Here is a 7,978-nt window from a genome sequence, read left to right as displayed (position 1 = left end):
TCTCTTGTAACTTCCTGAAACCATAAAACTTTGAACTTGCAGTCCATTTGATTCAAGCCGTGTTTGTTTAGGGGCTGCCTGGCAAACAGTCTAATACTATTATGCATGCTCTTTACTGGAGGACAGGCAAATCCAATATTGAATAATGAGTCCTATGGGCAAGGAAAGGCACGTGGAAATTTCACCTATAATTGAGTCAAAGAACATTAGATTCAATAGCTAGAGAAAAATGTACCTGGAGTAAATAAAATGCATTTGTATTTAGGTACCTCACAGGAGTCAGTCACCTTTTTATTCTCCCCTGAACCTTGAACAAAAAATGTATACTGATTTTCTTTTTTTACGTATTTATTTATTTTGGCTGAGTTAGGTCTTTGTTGCTGTGCACGGGCTTTCTCTAGGTGCGGCGAGCGGGGGCTACTCTTTGTTGCAGTGTGCAGGCTTATTGCAGTGGCTTCTCTTGTTGCAGAGCATGGACTCTAGGTGCCTGGGCTTCAGTAGCTGTGGCTCGTGGGCTCTAGAGCGCAGGCTCAGTAGTTGTGGCACATGAGCCTAGTTGCTCCGCGGCATGTGGGATCTTCCCGGACCAGGGCTCGAACCTGTGTCCCCTGCATTGGCAGGCGGACTCCCAACCACTGCGCCACCAGGGAAGCCCCTATATACTGATTTTTAAGCCATGAAATGGAAGGGTTAATAGGTACAAGTAGCCAAAGATCAGTGCCAGAACCTTTGAAATTCAAAGATGTAAGTGAAGGAGAAACTACTACTGGCATGAAGTACTCAGCAGAATTTCTGTCTTCAGAGAAACATCAAGATGGAAAAGAAGACTCAAAAAGGAAATGCCGTTAACACAGGGAGAGAGGCAGGCTGAGATGATAGGATTATATGCAGTTATATCCAAGTCTGCCAATACTTAGAAAATGCCGTTAACTTGAAGCATACTTACATTTAATGGCTGTAATGAAATCCGCTAAATTAGGATTCTCATAATGGCCTTGAGGTCTATTTGGATTTGCCCTTAGTGAAGGAAAGCCAACAAAAGCGGGTGTGTTTCCTGGAGGTAATAGCTGCCTATGGGCTACGAGCTGGGGCCCAAAGTCATGCATGGGTTGCCTGAAATCCTGCCGAGCAGAGAGCAGCAATGGCTGCCATTCATGATAAGCTTCCATCTAAGGGAGTCACAAACACGTTTCACATATTTGATCCACAGAATGGTAGCAGACAAATATTGGTCCAGATAGGATTAGGAAGGAAGGGAGAGTCAGACATGGGCAGTCTGGTCATGACTAAAATATAAACTAGCTATAGGGGGAAAGTGGACATCGAAATGCAAAGCCACAGGAAGGTCTTGGAGCGTGCAGGTAGCATTGAGTCAAAATACACTTTCTGCCATATTCAGTTACTTTTACAAATGGAATTTAGAAAATGAGAGTCTAAAGAGCTATACCAGGCTGAACAGTACAGATGTTTATATTTACATGTGTCATGGCATTTTAACTTGGAAGCATCACCTTTGGCTCTGACAAATTTCTGTTGCAGGCTGGGCTTACACGCATACAGGATCCCCTCAACATGTGTTAATACTCCTAACACAATGTTTTCCCAAGTGTATTCTTAGGATACTTAGTCCCAAGATATATTGCTTGAAAAGAGGATTCCATGGTTATAAAAATTGGGGAAATACATAATATTCTCAGAGATTTGTCAGGCACATTAGTACACTAAAGAGTCTGAGAAAGTTTATGGGGGAAAACTTCAGTTTTATTTAATACAGTGTTTCTCATAATTGTATGACGATGGAAACCTTTTGGCCCAGAGTAAACTATAGAATTAGTATTCTAAGGGATTTCCTTGGGGGGAAACGCAGGCCTATGGAGAGAGAAAGCAGCACTTGAGAAACTGCTTGGGCATGATATTAATGAAGCTATAGTCATTTCTGCTGAGATGCGAGTAGGGTAAGAAAAGCTGGGGGAAGCTCCCTGCTCACTCAATATCTGGGTGAGCCTGAACACTGTCCGGCTCTAGGGAGCCCATGACGAATGACGGAAGGAATTCCGTCATTGTGAGGCTTGGAAAGACAATGTCCTTGCTGACCTATAACTCCCCTCAGGGCTGCAAACCAGCTATTCTAGGTTCTTTGAGAACCGCCACTGTCTCTTTTTTTTTTTTTTCTCGGTACACGGGCCTCTCACTGTTGTGGCCTCTCCCGTTGCGGAGCACAGGCTCCGGACGCGCAGGCTCAGCGGCCATGGCTCATGGGCCCAGCCGCTCCGCGGCACGTGGGATCCTCCCGGACCGGGGCTCGAACCCGTGTCCCCTGCATCGGCAGGCAGACTCTCAACCACTGCGCCACCAGGGAAGCCCCCACTGTCTCTTTTACTTGATATTTTTCATATGTCACCAAGTTACATGCTTTGCCTAAAGCTGTGCTTGGTAAATGTTAATTAATTGACATTAACAGTTAACTAATTCTTAATTAACAAAAGCTAGAAACGAGGAAGGGGAATGCTAACCTTGAACTTCAGAAGAGTCTATTTTTTAAAACTAAGGAATTAATTCCTTCATCAGGTAGGCTCCACCCGTGTGGCAGGTATGTGGTAGGTGCTAGGGACTCGATGGTGAATGTCATCCCTTCCCCTTGTGGAGTTTATAGTCTCATGGGGAGAAAGGCATTAATAAATGTCACACGAGCAGCAACATGGATGGACCTAGGGATTATCATATTAAGTGAAGAAGTAAAAGACATATCATATGATATCACTTATATGTGGAATCTAAAAAAATGATACAAATGAACTTATTTACTAAACAGAAATGGATTCACAGACATAGAAAACAAATTTATGGTTACCAAAGTGGTGGGGGGCAGATAAATTAGGAGTTTGGGCTTAACATATACACAGTGCTATAGGGTTTCCCTGGTGGCGCAGTGGTTAAGAATCTGCCTGCCAATGCAGGGGACAAGGGTTCGAGCCCTGGTCGGGGAAGATCCCACATGCCGCGGAGCAGCTAAGCCCATGCGCCACAACTACTGAGCCTGCGCTCTAGAGCCCGCGAGCCACAACTACTGAAGCCCACTTGCCTCGAGCCCATGCTCCGCAACAAGAGAAAGCACTGCAATGAGAAGCCCGCGCACCGCAACGAAAAGCAGCCCCCTCTTGCGGCAGCTAGAAGAAAGCCCACACGCAGCAACGAAGGCCCAAAGCAGCCAAAAATTAAAAAAAAAAAAATACACACTGATGTATATAAAATAGATACACAACAAGGACCTACTATATAGCACAGGGAACTATACTCAATATCTTGTAATAACCTATAGAAAAGAATCTGAAAAGGAATATATATATCTGCATATATATATATGTATAACTGAATCACTTTGCTGTACATTTGAAACTAACATAGCATTGTAAATTAACTATACTTCAATTTTTTAAAAAGTCACATAAATATCTAAATATAAGCAGCAATAAGTGCTATGAAGAAAACGTGGTATCATGGGAACATCTGATAGCAGAAACTGATCAACCACGTCCTTGGAAAGAGAGAGGCTTTTTCTTTTTGAGATATCATTGATGTAGAATATTATATTAGTTTTAGGTATAAAACATAAGGATTCAATATTGATATATATTGCAAAATGATCACAACAAATCTAGTTAACATCTATCACCACATGTAGTTACAGAATTTTTTTTTCTTGTGTTGAGAACTTTTAAGATCTACTCTCTTAGCAACTTTCAAATATCCAATACAGTATTATTGACTGTAGTCACCATGTTGTACATTACATCCCCAGAACTTATTTATTTTATAACTAGAACTTTGTACCTTTTGACCCCTGCACCCATTTCGCCCATCCTCCACCTCCATGCTCCGTAGCTATGAGCTCATTTTTTTGGTGATTTTTTTTTTAAGAGTCCAGAAATAGGGCTTCCCTGGTGGCGCAGTGGTTGCGAATCTGCCTGCCAATGCAGGGGACACGGGTTCGAGCCCTGGTCTAGGAAGATCCCACATGCCGCGGAGCAGCTAGGCCCATGAGCCACGACTACTGAGCCTGCGCGTCTGGAGCTTGTGCTCCGCAAGAAGAGAGGCCGCGACAGTGAGAGGCCCGCGCACCGCGATGAAGAGTGGCCCCTGCTCGCCGCAACTAGAGAAAGCCCTCGCACAGAAACGAAGACCCAACACAGCCAAAAATAAATAAATAAATAAATAAATAAATAAATAAATAAAATTTAAAAAAAAGAGTCCAGAAATAAGTGAGATCATATGGTATTTGTCTTTCTCTATCTGATTTATTTCACTTAGCATAATGTCCTCAAGGTCCATCCATGTTGTCATTAATAGCAAGATTTCTTATTTTTTTATGGCTAAATATTCTGTTGTGTATATATTGTGTATTTATCCATTCATCCGTCAGTGGACCCACGTTGTTTCCATGTCTTGGCTATTCTAAATAATTCTGCAGTGAACATGGGGGTGCGTATATCTTTTTGAATTAGTATTTTCATTCTCTTCGGATAAATACCCAGGAGAGGAATTGCTGGATCATATGGTAGTTCTGTTTTTAGTTCTTTTGAGGAACCTCCATACTGTTTTCCGTAGTGGTTGCACTAATCTACATTCCCACCAACAGTGCACAAGTGTTCTCTTTTCTCTACATCCTCGCTAACACTTGTTATTACTTGTCTTTTTGGTGATAGCCATTCTGACAGATGTGAGGTGATATCTCATTGTGGTTTTGATTTGCATGTCCCTGATGATTAGTGATGTTGATCATCTTTTCATGTGCCTTATACAGTTGACCTAAGGTACCTTGCTTACTGGCCATCTGTATGTCATCTTTGAAAAAATGTCTCTTCAGATCTTCTGCCTATTTTTTAACTGTATTGTTTTTTGTTTGTTTGTTTGCTATTGAGTTGTGTGAGTTCTTTATGTATTTTGGATATTAGCCCCTTATCAGGTATATGATTTGCAAATATTTTCTCCCATTCTGCTAGTTGCCTTTTTTTTTTTGGTCTGTGCAGAAGCTTTTTAGCTTGATGTTGTCCCACTTACTTATTTTTACTTTTATTGCCTTTGATTTTTGGTGATAAATCCAAAAAGTCATAGCCAAGACTACTGTCAAGGAGCTTTCCCTCATGTATTCTAAGAGTTTTATGATTTCAGGTCTTACGTTCAATTTGGAGTTAACTTTTGCGTATGGTGTAAGATAGTGGTCCAGTTTCAGTCTTTTGCATGTGCCTATCTAATTTTTCCAACACAATCTACTGAAGAGACTATCCTTTTCCCATTACATATTCTTGGCTTCTTTGTCATAAATTAATTGACCATATATGCATCGGTTTTTTTTCTGGGCTCTCTATTCTTTTCCAGTGATGTATATGTCTGTTTTTATGCCAGTACCATACTGTTTTGATTACTACAGCTTTATAGTAGTGTTTGAAATTAGGAAGCATGATGCCTCCGCTTTGTTCTTCGTTCTCAGGATTGCTTTGGCTAGTCATGGTCTTTGTGGTTCCATACAAATTTTAGGATTGCTTGTTCAATTTCTGTGAAAAAATGGACTGGAATTTTGGTAGGGATTACATTGAATCTGTAGGTTGCTTTGGGCAATATGGACCATTTTAACAGTATTAATTCTTCTAATCCATGAGCACAGAATATCTTTTCATTTATTTGTGTCTTCTTCAGTTTCTTTCCCTAATATTGCTTCACTGTACATGTCTTTCACCTCCTTGGTTAAACTTATTCCTTGGTATTTTATTCTTTTTGATGCACTTGTGTATGAGATTATTTTCTTAATTTCTCTGATAGCTCATTATTTGTGTATAGAAATGCAACATATTTTTGTATATTGATTTTGTATCCTGCCAGTTTATTGAATTCATATATTCTAACAGTTTTTGGTGGGGTCTGTAGGGTTTTCTATATATAATATCCTGTCATCTGACAGTTTTATTCTTCATTTACAACTTGGATGCCTTTTATTTTATTTATTTTTTTGCCTAATTGTTCTGACTAGGACTTCCAATACCATGTTGAAGGAAAGTGGTGAGGGTGTGCAGAGAGGTACCTTTTATGAACAAATGAGCAGCTGAGAGCCACCTTGAAGAGGTGAAGGTGGGAGGTTGGGATGGGGGGAAGTTCCAGGCATAGGCATGGAACCAGACTATTTAGAGGGAGAGAGAGGGGGAAAATGAGGCTGGGAAGGTCATCCTTCAGCAGCTTGTAGGCCAAGTTAGGAGATTTAATCATGGGCTGAGAGCCATGGAAGACACTTAAGGTTTTAACCTGGGGAGTGATATGATAGGATGTGCATTTTCAAAGAGTCCTCAATGTCCCTGACTACAATATGAAAGAATGATTGCAGAGAGTCAGAGGGGAGGCCCAGACACTGCCTGAGATTGTTGCAGAAGTCCAGGTGAGAGATGCTGTGGATTGAAGAAGGGGGATGGCAGTGGAGAGGGGAGGGGCCCTGTACGGTCAAGGATGAAGGTCAGGTTTCTAGCTGGTGTAAATGTGTTACTGAACCAACCTGGGTTCTGCTCGCTCGTGTGCAGTAAAGCCGATCTATTGACACTGGGTTGTGGTGAAGGAAAGTGCAGCATTTATTGCAAGGCCAAGCAGGGAGTATGGGTGGCTAAGGCTCAAAAGACCTGTTGGCTTTCAGGGAGAGGTTTTTAAAGATGAGGTGAGGGAGAAGGTTCTAGGGTGTGTGATCAGCTCGTGGACATTCTTCTGATTGGTTGGTGGTGAGGTAATCGGGACTCAGCATCATCAACCTTCTGGTTCCAACTGGTCTAGGGTCTATGTGCTTGTGGCTAACACGCAGTTAACTTCTTCCACCTGGTGGGAGTTTCAGTATTTGCAAAACAGCTCAAGGATATGGCTCAGAATATTATCTATAGTCCTTGAGGAGGAACTAAATTTGTTCCGTAGCTAAACTATTGTTATTTTGTCTTGCTTGTTTTCCTTTGTTTCTGCTTTTTCTCACTCCTCTGATTAAATTTCCTGTTTGTAACTCGGGGAAGGCCTAAAAGGCTAAAGTTTTTCTATAAACAGGAGGCAGGCAGAGGACCTGGCAGGGGGAAGGTCTGTCCCAGGATGGCCCCATAGGGTCCTGCTTGATTACAATCCTCCCTTTTCCTTGATACTCCTAAATCTTGAGGGGGAATAGGTGTGGAACAAGAAAGGGAATAAAGTTTTGGATAGAGAGGTTAATCATAAACGCAGCAGAGGAACTCAGTTTTAGGGGTACTTGGTTTTACATGGATGGAGGGTGGTACCATCCATTGAGATAGGAACTGGAAAACTAGGTCTGGGGGAGGATCATGAGTTGTTTTTGACATTTTGTGATGGACACCTGGAACTGCTGAGTTGATGGTGGATACATATATCTAGACCTAGAACAGGAGGTATGGTTAGAATATCGAAGGGTTAATGGCTTGCTGGTGCTAATTGCAGCCCTGTGTGTAGAGGAGATCACCTATGGAGAGAAAGGAAAGAGAGCCCAGTTCTAACTTTAACGTCTTGAAGACTTGGTGGAGGAAGGTGAGCCAGTAAAGGACACTAAAGTGGGAGAAAAGAAAAGCAGGAGTTTGTCTCAGAAACCTAGTGGTTGATACAGCCAAATGCTGCTGCAAGAACTCACTTGGGATTCAGGCTGAAGCAAGTTCAATGGAAGAAGTGATAAGGAGGTCGTTGCTGGACCTTAGCAAGTACTGTTTTGCTAGAATGATGGGAATAGACACTAGAATGGAGTGAGACAGCAGGGAGCAAGGTGGGAGTGGAGATGTGGTGAGGACCCTTCTTAAAGAGGTTTGTCTAAGAGGAAGCCCATATTTTACTTCTGATTTGGGCCTTAACTATGTGAACAACCTCACTTATATCTGGCTCTCAACTCTTAGAATCAAGATGGTCTGTTCCACTGTATATAGAATGGTAAATATGAATGTTTTCCTTTCATTCATTCCCA

The sequence above is a fragment of the Physeter macrocephalus genome, chromosome 7 (genome assembly GCF_002837175.3).
Source record: "Physeter macrocephalus isolate SW-GA chromosome 7, ASM283717v5, whole genome shotgun sequence".
In the NCBI taxonomy this organism is placed as follows: domain Eukaryota; kingdom Metazoa; phylum Chordata; class Mammalia; order Artiodactyla; family Physeteridae; genus Physeter; species Physeter macrocephalus.
The sequence above is the reverse complement of the archived record's forward strand: the minus strand, read 5'-3'. Positions refer to the sequence as shown.